This window comes from Thermobia domestica, chromosome 11, assembly GCF_964235325.1.
Source record: "Thermobia domestica chromosome 11, izTheDome1.hap1.1, whole genome shotgun sequence".
Classification (NCBI taxonomy): Eukaryota; Metazoa; Arthropoda; class Insecta; order Zygentoma; family Lepismatidae; genus Thermobia; species Thermobia domestica.
The window spans coordinates 266,858,207-266,873,567 of NC_137464.1; the positions used below are offsets into that span (position 1 = coordinate 266,858,207).

The 15,361-nt window shown below is 35.9% G+C and overlaps 1 protein-coding gene and 1 long non-coding RNA gene across 6 annotated transcripts in view; one reads left to right on the top strand and one right to left on the bottom strand.

The window, feature by feature from the left end:
- LOC145665058 (ATP-sensitive inward rectifier potassium channel 12-like) overlaps nt 1–15,361 on the top strand; it is a 286,562-nt gene that overhangs the window by 76,307 nt on the left and 194,894 nt on the right. The gene's annotated exons all lie outside the window — the stretch shown is intronic.
- Nucleotides 1–15,361, bottom strand: part of LOC145665062 (uncharacterized) — a 119,261-nt gene that overhangs the window by 13,118 nt on the left and 90,782 nt on the right. The window contains exon 1 of one of the 3 annotated variants that reach the window (XR_014127548.1): nt 14,120–14,632. The exons of the other annotated variants lie outside the window; for them this stretch is intronic. This is a non-coding gene — a long non-coding RNA (uncharacterized LOC145665062). Of the gene's footprint in view, nt 1–14,119; nt 14,633–15,361 lie in introns of those variants that run through there. 3 annotated transcript variants of the gene reach the window in all.

Below are 15,361 nucleotides of genomic sequence, written 5' to 3' on the forward strand. Positions count from 1 at the left end.
TAAAAGCTGCCACGGAGTCCTTGCTATGCTCCACCAGACGTCCTCAGAGTTTTAGAAATAGAGGATAAAAATCAATAGAATATAGAAATAGAGGATGAAAACCAATAGGATATTAGAAATAGATTATGGAAACTAATAAAATATTAGAAATAGAGGATAAAAATAATTAAAACTAATAGAATATTACAGAAACAGGGTGAAAATCGATAGGATATTAGAAATAGATTATAAAAACCAATCGAATAAGCCCTATTATCCAACAAAAACAAAGGTTTGTCTCTCTCATAAAAGATTAAGAGAGAATATAATTAACCTTTTGGTGTATTAAATTGAGAAATTACACATAAATACAAGATCAGTTTTCCAGTAAACGTGCTAACAATCACCAAAGAAAAGAAAAAGATAAGAGTATATGTAATCCTCTTATGAAGACCGTCTTTTTCCTGGAGTAACTAGTTTGTTGTCAAAAAGACTGAATTAAAAACCTGTAAAAGTCTTGCAGATAATTTATTACTTGTCGTCGGCTTACATAAACGGCGGACTAACAGACCTCGTTCCTTGGTTGTTGAAACAGGTGAAAGTGAAGATTTGGTGACTCCATCTATACAATGGCTCAGACAATTAAAATTATTGCTTCTTTGTTTTCAGTTCTCTTTTTCTATTTCCATTTCTTTCATCTAAGACCTTCATTATTGATGTTTTGTTTTCACCAGGAAGGTGTTTGACAAGGAAGGAAATTTAGTCTTTACGAAGGAAATTTATCAACGGTAGAGAGAAATTGAATAATAGTTTTAGCAAACATTATACTCACAGACAAAGGATATATTCTTTGTCAGTGATTATACCAGTAAGAAGCTAATTTATGGTGTTGTAAGCCACGATGCATTATGGTTCGCAACATTATTTTTAATTTAATTGTATATGACCGGCATCAGAGGCGGACCAAGGGGCGAGCAACGGGGCGCCACAGTCAGGTGGGCGCCAAAACGAGTCTCAGAAAGTAAATTTTATAACGTGTTTTCTACTGACTTTTAAAAAAATATTCTTGTAAAGTAGTGCATTTCACCATGGAAGAAGAGAGTTTCAAAGTAGTAGGGAAAGGGGCTGTATCGACAAATGGAGACATTGCATGTAGAAGAAAGACTGAAGGAAGAGTTGGTATTGTTTATAGCGGGCCAGTTCTTTGTGAACTTTCCCAGGCAATGAATGTTATTGGATTTTATATATATGTTACTCTTTCAAATTGATTGTGGAGGGGGAACAGTATATAGGTCTACAGCACTTACTTTTCTTAGAAACAACACCGCCGCGCCGAACTTCTGCCTTTGTTGAAACTAGTGTCTAGGAGATGTTATTGTTTCGCTATATAAGTTCGTATTGTATTTAAAATTGTTAATTTGTTGCTAATTTTCAGTAATAGTGGAATCTGCCTTTTTATTCAGTTTTTATTAAGTTTTGTTATGCTATTAATTATCACACCTGAGGCCAAAGCTTGCAAAATTAGAGAAACAATTTCTGAAAATCATTCTAGATTTTAAGGTACTGTTTTTATGAACGAAAAGGATATGGACGCTTTCTCATAAAATTCCCTAAATTGACTTTGATACAGTTTACTTACTTATCAAATTTACGAAAGTTAAAGGATTTCTAATACATGATAAAACCTGTTATTAAGCTTTAGTCTTGTAAGACTATTCAGCTTTTGTACAAATTCATGAGATACGTTTTATGAATGCTATGGACTTTGACTATTAGGACCTACATAAAAAGTTTTGTTTATATTGCTTTGCGTAAAAAACGTTCAACATATGTGAAATGTGTTTATTGGTTTTTCACGTTATTAGAATAGATTGTTACATAGTCGGATATGGTGTGTTCCCACTTGCGACAGTCCTATAAGCGATAGGAACTGTTAACTATCCTATGAGGGACCGATTCGATCTATTAACTGCCCTATGAGTCACCGATTCGTTCATACTAAGATATTGGAAGAAGATAAGTTTCTCTCTTCTTTAACTTGTTTTATGCTAATGTGATTTAGAACCTAACAAAATGTACTATGAAAAAATTCGCTCTACTTGAATTTAATACGTGAGAATGCTCTCATTATATTAACAATCTTTTATACATTTTTCCTAATATATTTTTGATTTAATTTCTATGAATACATTGACTCTATCAAGGAGAAAACTAACTAAATATTTAGAGTAGCTCCGCCTTTGTCTATGATTCTAATATAATTAAAAATTTCATGTTAAAATGATACGGAGTATAAGTTTAGATTGAATATGTTTATGGCATAAGAAAGAAATCAGAAAGAGGTATGGACGCCCGAAGAAATTTTTTTAGGGAGGGGCATCTCCATGGTTGCTGTATCACGTCTGGTATATCTGGTATTTAATATACGTGGTTTGCTATATTACGTATACATTTTTGTGAGCCAGGGGGGGACCCCTGCCTTCCCATCGGGTGCCCATGGAAAAAAGGTGTTCGCCATTTGAGGATATCCAAGAAATCTAAAAACACGGTGTATTCGAAGAAATTATTACACAAGTTACAAATCTCTCGCAGGACTTAACAGTTCATCTAGTTATAATGGATTATTTCAGATTGCTTCATGACAAGCTTTTATGTAAAAGTCAAAACAAGGAAGGAAGGCAAATTAAGCAATTAGTTTACGTTTTAGTAGCTTACAATAGGGGGGAAGGTAGTTTAAAGAGTTTGTTTACCTTTTGGATTGTTTTACCTTTAGGAGTATACTTTTCATGCAAATATCCCTGTTGTCTCGTTAAGTTATTTGATATGTTTATGCCAAATTTAACTCAAAATTAAAATAAGTTTTATTTGCACTCACAGTAGAGGAAAAATATATTTGACGAACAGTATCACTGGCACGTACATATTTCATACCAAGGTTGTTCGGGCGCTAATAACGCCAGAGGCAAACATATTTTACGAGATGGAATCATATCATCTTCCATCATCTCAATGTAAATGAATCGGTCGGTCATAGGACAGATAACAGTTCCTGTCGCTTCTGAGACTAATTCGTCGGATATAGGCCTATGGTAGAATGACCCCTGATGTTATTGATATAACAAAACTGTTTACAATATAGCAGTAATCATGTAACCATTAGTAATATTCAATAAATGCTGTTCAATATTGTTTGATATATATTAATAACTAAATATACCTATATCATGCATTTGAGTATTATTTTTCCTTTTTGAAAGATGGGTTTAAAATATTAAAATCATTGTAAAATATAAAATATAGGCTCGGATTACAGGGGCGCCAAAAAGTCGCTTTGCCCGGGTGAAAACTTTGCCTTGATCCGCCCGTGACCGGCACAATGGATTCCATTTCTGGTAGTAACTACCTTTTTTCATTCAGGATTGTCAGGGGTGTTAGTAATTGTTAGTATAAATATATTCTTCTGGATTTCGGCTCCCGAACCGAAACTTACTTTCCCGAAAAAGTGAATAAGAGCGCAGAACCAAAAGAGAGTTTCTGACATAAATAAATAAATATATATATATATATATATATATATATATATATATATATATATATATATATATATATATATATATATATATATATATATATTTCGGTCCTGGTACTAAAACTATTTTTCCAAGAAAATCGGTTCCAAGCTGAGAGTCGAAATAGATTTTCTAAGAAAATTGGTTGAAACCGAAGTTGATTTTCTGAGAAAATTGATTCTGTCTGTGGAATGGATGTTGATTTTCTGAGGAAATTGGATCTGGTTCTGGTACCGAAGTTGATTTTCTGAGAAAATTGGTTGTGGTTCTGAAACTGAAGTTGATTTTTCTGAGAAAATTGATTCTGTCTGTGGAACTGGAGTTGATTTTCTGAGAAAATTGGTTCTGGTTGTGAAAATGAAATTGATTTTCTGAGAAAATTGGTTCTAGTTGGGAAACCGAAGTTGATTTTTTGAGAAAATTGATTCTAGCTGGGGAATCGATGTTGATTATCTGAGCAAATTAGTTTCTGCTGTGGAACTGAAGTATATATTCTGAGCAAATTGGTTATGGCTGTGGAACCGAATTTGATTTTTTGAGAGAATTTGTTTTGCTTCTGGAACCAAAACCAATATTCAAGTGTAAGCAAATTTACAGAGAAAAGAGGAATAGGTTTTGCAACAAAATGTTGGAAGGTAGTTCTCTCGAGTTGTAATTTCACAATTGCTGGACATCGTTTGCAGCCTGTAAGGATCTTAATGCTAACAGTGATCTGCAAACGATGATGAAACTTTTTAAAGCATAAATCAAGGTGACTATATCGTTTCCGGTTTCGTAAAATGTCAAAATGCATTTTATTGAGTTAAGTGTTCATGTTTTACGTCCTCATACGCCGAGGTTATGAAGGAGGGGGCCTACTGTTAATGTGGGCTCAGAGCCATGAACGGGCTTTGAACCTGCTTCAGTTGGTGGGTGAAGATACCATCATGCAATATCAATCCTAACAGTGTGAACTGTTCCCCACCAACTATTCTGGACCTGTAGAGACCTGCATTACAGGACCACGAAGCCAGCATGATATACTGGACGTCAGTGGAGTATTTAGGATTTTGTTTCGGGGGGGGGGATATGCAAAACACGGGGAAGCAGGGGGCAATTGCCCACCTGAGTTTGAGAATTAAATATATTTTTAATCGATTGTCTACTAATATACCAGGAAAAATGCGAAACGTGCGTCGGTGGAGGATCTTACCCTCCAGGCAAATCTGAAATGGCGGTCCTTTAAACACACTTGAATATTTGTAATCTCACTTCAACTTAACTGATTTCATTTTAGAAAAAGAAAATGGAAAAATTCAGTTTTATCCGTGCGCGTTTTTACCTGAAAGAAAATATTGAGATAAGTTGAAACTGAAATACGCTGATTGCAGTTTTAACGGCAAGAATTGCAGACTGGTGAATCTTATGTGATGTGATACAAAAATTTAGCAGTGATTCTAACCTTTTATTCTATTCATAGATGAAAAGAGAAGCATCCTCTTGGCCTACCTAATTTCCCGGGCTACTTATCCCCCCTCTTGATTTTCTTTAATTAAGACATTTACCTTTCTTTATAACTAAACGATGTAAATATTCCTTTGCTATAATAACTAAAAGCCGTTATGTTGATATCCATGTAAGTTGGTGTGGAACACCAATTTCGCTTATCAGCTCCTCTTAGTTTTGGTGTTACTGACGACGGACGACTTGAATCACAACTAATAACGGTCGAAAGTATGATAGAAGAAACAGAAGAAAGTAACAATTAAGAAAAAGAAACAGAAGAATAGAATGGACGAAAGAAAGAAAACAAGGAACGCAGTTCTTACATGGAATGAAATTTGACAAATACAGTATTATTTTTGAACAAAGAGCATAAGACAATGGAAAGTCAATTAAATTCTTAGAAATGGTAAAAAGGATTATAGTTGTACGTCGAATGTGAAAAACTAACAAATTTATTTCGGGGAGAACCCCACTGCTGTACGTTGTTTCTGACTGGAAACATTCATCGATCACATTATTATAGTTTTCTATTGCACATATCCATATGATTACGGGGTTTCACCTGGATTGATCCATAAAAGTAAAGCAGTACCATATTTCGAGCTTAGTATCAGAGAAACAGTGCATGGGATTCATAAAATAGGTTACGTACTTCTTCAAACGTCAGACAAAAACCATCTGATTGAACGATGATTCATTTATATTCTCACTGAAACCATGCTTATATCTGGTGAGAGATTGATAATATGTTTCTGACATTGATCGTAGCAGATTTCAAATGATAGCTTCCAAGTAGTGATTGAATAATAAGGGGAAAAGTTTAGATTCAGCTGAAAAGATGTCGAAAGAAAAGACGTGATGAAGCAGAAAGTATTAAAAAGTTGGTGTTTGGCTATGAATCCACCGAATGCCTGTCAAAAGCTATATTTAATTTGGCCTACCTCCAGATTTCGGGAGGTGTCTACAATCAAATAAACGTATTTCGGTATTCAAGGCTATGTCGTCGTCTCACTTCGAAATCCACTGATCTCTGTGTAAATGGATGTTGTAACACATATGTAACATATTTCCTCCATCAAGGAAAAAAAAATAAATAAAAATAAAAATAAAATGTCTTTCCTGTGTAACCGAACAACTGTTATACTTCATTAATTGTTATTTATCCTCGAATTTGAAAGTGAACACTCAAGTATTTTATCCCCCCGCCCCTCCTCCTAATCAAAGCTGGTGATATTTACGCATCATTACAAGATATCTGTGTTCGAAGTTTGCTGTTCGTTAAGTGGGTGTTTGGAGGACGTTCACATTTTCCCTCCATCTTCAATTACCAATGCATTACAAATTCCCAAATTCGTTTCTGAAATTAAATGATAGCTTGTTAATAGGGATGGCCACAAAGTTCCGGTTCTCGGAGATCCGGTTTTCAGAACCGATTCTGGAACCGGTTCCGGAACTGGATCCGAAAACCTGGTTCCAGAACCGGATCTTAGGAACCGGTTCCAGACCTGGATGCGAAAACCCGGTTCCAGAACCAGATCTTGGGAACCGGTTCCAGACCTGGATCCGAAAAACCGTTTCCGGAACCTGATCTTCTAGAACTGGATCCATTCATACCCGAAAACCGGTTCCACCGGGAACCGGTTCTGGCCATCCGTACTTGTTAACAGGGGTACAGCTAGTATGGATTAAAAGCTTCGATTTAACATTGGCCATAAACATAGACGTTGAGTACATGGGTGCTCTGGGGCTGAAACACCAATTGAAGATTTTTAACGGGCGATCTTTCTATCTTCCTTTGACCAATATCGCTAAACACATTTGCAATAGAAAAACAAAATTTTAATGTTGGAGTTTTTTTCAATACAAAGCTTAGGTAATCGTGCTGAAAATAAAATAAATAAATAAGTAAATTAAAATAAAATAAGAATCCTTAAGACTTTCATTTCATTACAATAGCCTGTGCTCCTCTGAGGTTGTTCATGCCCATTAGACCCCCTTAGTTTGAAAACGACTGGAATGTTGGATCTATTAATAAGAAATGGAATACGAGACCATTTCTTGATGTGATCAGGCTCTTATTTAGAAGTGACGAAGCATGAGCACTCCTTGAAAAAATTAAAAAGTCGACGCCTATGGTCATGAACACTCTTCATTATATACATTGTCTCTGTAAAAGGTTTTTAAGAACGTGGGAGAATAGTTCAACGTGAACATAATAGAGATACGTTAATGCAGCTGTACCGATGAAAGTTTGTATTATATATGGATATCATATATATTAAAGTGATAACTTATTAAGGAGTTTGGTTTACCAATACATCTTTATACTATGTACAGTATATTTACCATGTCTATGTGTCTATACGTCTTGAAAAAAAAACTCGAAAGTTATTTGATGGATTATCATTAATTTTGGCCAGGATGTACAGAGGTATAAAAAGTTAAGAACAGAGTCCGTTAATAAAGGTGATATTAAATCGATAGGGGTTAAAATCAACCATTTCCAATTTTAAGTTGCTCACTATAGAGTGAAAATGGTAACAGATTTCCTTGCAATCATTTCAGCGTCCCAAGAATACGTTTCATGTTCGTCCTTAACTTTCTACTGAAACTGAAAGTGCTAGAGAGATACTAAACGTTCGGTTTTAATAATATAATCTATATACAGTAAAAACAATAACAGATAGCAACAATCGATTTTATGGAATCGAATTAGCATTCTAAGAAAAGGTACCATCTTCTCACTTGATTCCGTATTCAAACCGGAAGTGACAGAAACCAACCACTTCCAGTTTTAACGTTGATCGCTGTAGAGTAAAGCAGCGCCGTAACTTAGATTTCTTTTCTGGGATGGCAAGCATTAATATTTGGGCCACCTAGAAAAAGTTGTTTTGGGCCCTGTCACAAAATTCGAAAATAGGTCTCTTCTTTCCAAAATAGGTCTCTTATTCTTTGTGGGATTCTCGTAGCCTGTGGGCCCTCCTGCACTCCCCCAGGGACCGTTTGACAAATTTCAAAGCCATACGAATAAATATTATTTCTAGGGCCCTTAATAGTAGACATTTTTACTGAAATGGGCCCACGATTCCTTTTTGTTTTATTTACCTTTTGTATGCTGTTTTATGTATGTAGTCAACCTGTTTGATGCTTCATTTATAATTTAATGTTCGTATCGTATATGAAGTAAGAAAATTTTGTCTTAAAATGGGTCTTCCTAGAACAGCGGGGAGCTCCCCTGGGAGGGCAGTTGTCCCCCTAGCTCCCTTCACAAGCTACGGCCCTGGAGTAAAGAAAGAATAGATAGCGGAAAGTGGTTTTCTGCCATCAATTAACCGTACCAAGAATATATTTCGCCTCCACCCTAATATTCCTACTAAAATCACATGTGGTAGAAATTTATTAGTACTTCCGGTTATCATACCATACAAACCAAACTCCTTGACGGAGTACACACATGATACCACTACTTGTTATATTAATAATCGGTTTCCTTGTAGAGTTTTCGATTATACAGTCAATGTCAAAAATCTGAGCACACTACTGATTTTTCAGAATTTTCCTTTAAAAAAAAGGACATGTACCCATATAAAACCCAATTTGTTGGATTTCTTCAGTAAAATAAATATCATAGCACATATAAAGAAATTAAAACATGTACTCCTGCTTCCACTGATACAAAATTATTGAGTATTTTTGCGCTCAATGAAATGCCGATCCTTAGCCTTGATAAGCGCTTTACAAATTCCAGGCATTTGTTTGATTAATTTATTTTACTTTTGCGGAGCTATACCACTCTAGTAACTCTGAAGAGCGTTCCAAAGACCTTCAGTATTATCCTTGACATTTATTTACGGACTGTTCTGTCAAATCCTGTGTTAGGCTTACAAAAAGGTGGCAACCCTGCATTGAAGCTATATGTAACAGAACCTACTGTTTAAAATGGAATTCAAACCAATAATCGGGTTTGTATCTGAGGTAAGTATATACAGGGAATCGAACTCTGGAGCAGAAAAAACCTGGGCAATAGTCGTTATCTTATGAAAAATATATATGTACCACATGTATGATGAAAGTGACTATGTTTATGACGTAATTGCTCTTGAACCACCGGACATATCTCGATCAAATTTTCGATATAAATGACGTTCGAGCCTGGATGTTTTTTTTTTTTTATCATTTCATTTCGACGCTGCAACTTAGGAGAGAGGAACGGAGGAAAATATATAAAAATGATCGAAAGTGACCGATTAATGTTGAATCCATTGTTTTCGGGGTCACTGAAATGAACAGTGACACTTCCGATGCCGTTTAAATCCAAATTCAGTCCCGCAACTTGGGGAAGGGACTCACAATTACAAAGCCTACTCACATAGATTCTATTAAGCAGAATAAGAAACTGTTAGAAGCAGAGATCAGCCATCACGTCCTTCTCCCACAAGATTTTTATCTATCATATAAAAGTGCTATTACAATTTTCTACATGTAGTGGACCATAATCTTTACGAGAAAATCAAGTCTTTATTTTAATGTCCCGCACTCATGCCGTCACTATAAGCTCAAGAAAACAATGATAAAGTGGAATGAATGACGATAGAAGCTCCACGTAGATAAAGAATAGATAACAGAATTAATAAAGTGAAGGAAATGAAAGAACATACAAGAAAACCATAGAGATACTGTTATCCAACATACGGTATTCTCAAGGGATGACTCTAGTATGAGAAATTGCGACTATCTTTTTAGATTCCATTAAATAACTTGTTATTCTTGATACAACAATTCGCAAAATCTACATATGTTCGAAACAAAAATAAGACTAGTTCTTTCCACAAAGCCTCAAACAGCTTCCCTCCAGCACTACAGATTTTTTTTTATTATTTTTTTAACACCAAACTATTTTAAATATCATATGTTTGTTTAAGAAAATGAATTTAATGGCAAACACCTCACGGGAAAGTATGGAAATTAGAAGCAATAGCCAAACGCACATGTGGAGTTTAATGTAACACACAGACAATGAGGTAGAATTAAGCAATTGCATAATTTATGCAGCGCGTGTTTCAGTTTAATCTTCGTATACATTTGTTTATATTTTCCACAGTGTATCTATAACAATGTTGCCAACTAAATGTAAATTAATATTGAATTATAATTCTCAAGATAGTTAAACAATATCGAATCATAAATTTCAACTGATTGACGATAACGTTAGACCTCACTAATCTAGTTTAAGTATTTGCGGCTTTTAGGTAATATCGTGTATTTAGAACAACTACCGTGTAGGTTTACTTTAAGGTTGTCACATGAAAAACTATGCAAATGTGGTGTTTCTGGGAATTAAGTAAAGTATAATTTTAATGCTCTTAAGAGCCGTATTTGGTTAAGTGATTTTAGATTCACTTAGTTTAAATTCACTTTAGGGGTGCACAAAGAAAATGTTTCTTGGAATAAATTAACCTACTAGCTCAAGTTAGTGTACCTTGGTAAATATAGGGAACTCAGGATTGAATAGTGTGAGTCAATGGCGGACCTAGACCGGGGCTGGGGGCCTGAGCCCCCAGTTTTTGAGTGACAAAAATATTGTAACCTATTATTTTTATACAGGGTGTTTCAAAACAATACCGACAACATTTGGGAAGCGATTCCTGACATCAAGATAAGATAAAAAGTATCGATCAACCTGGGTGCAGAAATGCTTCGTTTCGGAGCTATATCCTGCCGAAAACATGAAACAATGATCTTTAGAGGTCCATAGCCCCAATAATATGGGACCTACCGTAGTCGGGTTAAGACTGACTTTAGTCGGTAGTGAGGAATTAATATGCGCCCTATCCAACAATACATGTTTCAGAATTCAAAGATACTCAGATAACTTACTTTCATGGAGCGAGTTTGGCTACGGGCATATAATTCGAAGTACTCACTAACTACCTTTATAAAGATTGTTGCGAAAGTACTGCAGGATTCTGAAACATGGATATTTGGATAGGGCACATAATAGTTCTTAAGTAGTCTTGACCCGACTACGGTAGGTCCCACAGCTTTCGAACTATGGATCTTTAAAGTTCATTTTCTCATGTTTTCGACAGCCTATAACTCCGAAATGAAGTATTTGTGCACCCAGGTTGGTCTATACTTTTTGACTTATCTTGGTATCAGGAATCACCTCCCAAACCTTGTCGTTATTGTTTTGAATCACCCTGTATTTTTGAAAGTTTATATAAAACTCGTGATATATAGACCCTACCTATCATAGTCTGGATTCTGGCTGCTTCCCCCCTTAGTGTTTACCTTCTAGATTCGCCACTGCCCTGAGTGGCTTTGACCAGGAAGACAAATTTCTAGACATTTTAAAGATAAATGTGTAACCATGGTTTTTGAAGAAGACTGGGAGTTCTTGTTATATAACCAATCTTTGCGACATTTCCATTCATCTGAGCTCCTTCGTGGCTAATCGTGGGAGACTCGGGTTCGATTCTCGACAAGAGCTCATGTGGTTCGGATTCCTGACACAGTAGGATTCCTGAATCAGTAGGTCCCGTCACATATAGCCTTGCTGCTGAAAAGGACGTTAAACTCAAAATCAACTGAACTCATGGTTTAAGCAGATTGGACTCGGCGTACGTCAGTCAGTCAGGACTTCTTTTATAAAGAAAGATTATCAATATATACTATCTTAAAATTATCAGTAATTTTTGTTTCTTAGTATTAGAATATATGGCAACATTAATCCATTGTTTGGCAACATTGATTATTATTACTACGTTTGTTATTTCTGGAGGCTAATACTGTCGATTGGCTAATTTTAGCATGAAAAAGCCTTCAAAGAAACGAAGCGAGAAATAAATTTAGAAAATTATTAAAAAAAAAAAATCAGCACATAGCACCTGTGGGGGAATCATATACTGCATACGAGAATGAGTTTTAGCTGCCATAAAAATCAGAATCTAATTTACTGAGAGTTGGCGAAATGCCGGACATTTTCATCGTTTCAGTTGACAACGACAAATTCTTTTGGACATGGTTCCCATCATTTTCTTGTTCTTTGCGTGGCATGTGTTCTGTGGGATAACGATTATAGTGAAAAATACTTTCAGTCTATGTATCTTACGTTTGACAAAGTTCTGTTCTTATGTGAGCACAATGTAAATAACATTTGCGATTGAAGTGGGTTTAAAGAATCTCGTGTTGTTCTCTGGGTCTGTTTATTTTCGTTCAAGAAGGGTTAAGCAACTAACATAGTTCCTGTAACATGACAAATTATTGAACTCCCACCCTGTTTTTTCACTTTTTCGTTAATATTGCGAAAAATCAAAGAGTAATATTTTTTTTATATCTACAAGTTGAATATGCGTCACTGTTGGGAGTATCTGAAGTAGGAGTCATAAGACAGACCATAAACACCATCTGCTGCTTAACCATGTACTTTTTTTTTTTTTTTTTTTTTTTTTTTTTTTTTACATATACAGTAAGACAAAGAAATGGTTTTAATCGATTTTTCGAAAACTTCGTATAAAAAACTAAACCTGAAGCACCTCTCTTTGTTTACCTCGATGTCATATATTGATTGAAATGAAATGAAATCTTTAAGTTTTACGTCCCACGGTTATGCCGGTTAGGCTAAAGGAGACGGTGATGATGAGTAATGAATGAAATGGTGGAATGAAGAAAGTGGGAGGAAACGGGAGAACCCCGAGAAAACCCACGCACACGGTGTTTGTCCACCACAAAGTTCACTTGGCGGGGGCTGGGATCGAACCCGGGACCCCAAGCACCAGAGGTGAACGCTCTACCACTGAGCCACCGCGGCCCCATATATATTGATTGAATATGTAGGCCCTATTTCACCTTTGACAACATTAGAACCTAATCTTACTTTCACACATTTTACATTAGAAGCTAATCTCAACACATTCTAAGCACCATTTTGTTTTCTATTTGCTTTCAGACTTGCCTAAGAACACATACCTTTTTTCTGTTTACAATTCTAGTTGCGACTTAGACGAGTGGGAAGCTCTTCAATGTACACAAAAAAAGAAGAAGAAGAAGTGCAGTATAGAGGATTTAGAATTTCCTATGAGACTAATACTAAAACTGTTAACGATTTTTTGTTTCGACATTGGCAACACTGTGCGTCTCCAATCGGTAACTGATAATGTTAATACGTCATCATCTGTTCGTCTACATGTAACAATAGTATTATTTAGATTTTCTTTCTATTTCTGGCTACGACAGTTAAACAAATCGTGACAAATGGTAAATTGTTCGGCGTGCGTTTCATTCAACTTGTTACGACAGATGATACGTGTGTAATGCGAGTGGATGCACATCCCTTAGAGTGGTTATCGTTCGATTACAAAACATATTCTGTTTGTTTCTTTGTTATACGTCTCACTTCTTCGTTAATCACTAAATATAACATTTATTTTATAAACAAGTGTGATGAACAAGTAAACTTCGTTCACGTTTTTTGCGATATAATGTCTCTGAAAGTATGATGTAGAAAATGTTTCTCATACTCGTGACATTTTGAAAATATTTGTAAAGTCTGATGATATTCTGAATTGTGCGCGCTATTGTTCCGGTGGAAGTTCGTAGGTCTCGGAAGGCATTAATCCTAGGAACGTTGACATCCGGTTCAAAGAACTCAGGGACTCATTCTGTATCAGGCTCACAAAAATTTACGGACCGCATCGCAAAATATGCATTAAAAATTTTTAGTGCTGAGACTTTGAAAAAAAATGCGTTGGCTAGGTCTTTTCAAAACATAAATTTGCGTCACTGACGTCATATTGCAAATGAGCATGTGGTATAGAATATCACAAACTAAAATGCAAATTGTACGAGTCGTTAACGGAAACTAATACGGAATCAGACCCTCCAGACGTCATTTTCTTTTTATTGCACGCAGGTATAAAGTTTCATAAAATCTTTATTCTTGGGAGTTAGTATAAGGCAAATAATAGGGTTACCAATTCCAACTGAAGCATTAAGGGGATGTCTACCCACTTGCAAGTGTTTCAGGATCCCTATAAGATAACACGTAGATATTTCTATGTGAATATTTAACAAGATATTGCACTTACCGTCTCAAAATTTTCCATGATATTTTCCAACAGCAATACCTATATGTTCATGGTTTCTGTTTTTGATTTAATGCCCCAGATCAATTTAGATTAATTATAATGTATACTTCCGTTTACACTTGGCAACGTAGAGGATAGAATTTCTCCAGGAATTGAGAGCTCTCTGCTGAACCTCTAGCCCTAATAGTCTTCGCGTCACGTGGTAGTGATTTATGAGCGCTTCTGGCTAAAAACAAATGTTGTCTCTGTTTCTTCCTTTTTTTTTTGTCAAAAACTTGTTTTGGGCAGCTTTGTCCTCAGTTTTGTCCACTGCCTCTATCGAGATAGCAGTTATACAATGGAGATCGTTTGCAGATCTCATAGCAGATAATGTAACATTCTTTGAAGAAACTCGAAGACTGACATACGAACCGCGTGACAATTTGGGTAGGGAATCTGGAGCGTTGCAATTTTGTGTTCTGAAGTCCGCCTTATCACACAAGACGAAATGACCATAAACAAGAGACTTGTGAAGGAAGAAGGAAAATGTTCTTAGTAATTGTATCCAATTGTTTCCACATTTTTCACCTTTCCCCCCGAAAGATCCCTTCGAAAAGGGAAAGAGGGGAGGGTGATTTTGTGACCCTTGAGTTTTAGAATAGTCTTGAAACGAACTGCAAAGTGCACTTACTGGAAATTCTACTGTCGTTGTGCTATAATATCTGTGTTGCAAGAAGTGTGACAAAATGAAGGAATCAAAGAGGAAAAGAATTTGGTACTCTCTCCTTCCAAAAAAGAAGTCTCGCCAAGCTAATTCATATGTGTGGTCGATCTCAGAGTATGGAGTTCAGAGACTGGATAGTTAATATTTACCATTCAGGATTACCTTACAACCAATTAAATTCCATTTTCACCTAGCTTGGGCTGGGTTTGGGCAACTCCCTCTTGTGCAGTCGCCTGGACCCAGATCAGGCTCGTATTTATGGACATGTGTCTATTTCCGGATCACTTCGGAATTGATCCTTCGTTAATAACCATTCAAGTTCATTACTATATTTCCTGAATTATCCAGTAATCCTTTCTCCTCCAATCCTTTATCTTTCTTCATTCTTTCTCTTTTTCTTTTCTTCTCTGCCTCCCTCTGCTACTCTTCTTTCTCACTCTTCTTTTTCCTAACACTAACAAAACTGAAAAACGGTGTCGTGACGGGGAGTAGTCGCTATCAGCACGGTCAATAAGTTGTTTCGATAGTTTTTTTTTTCT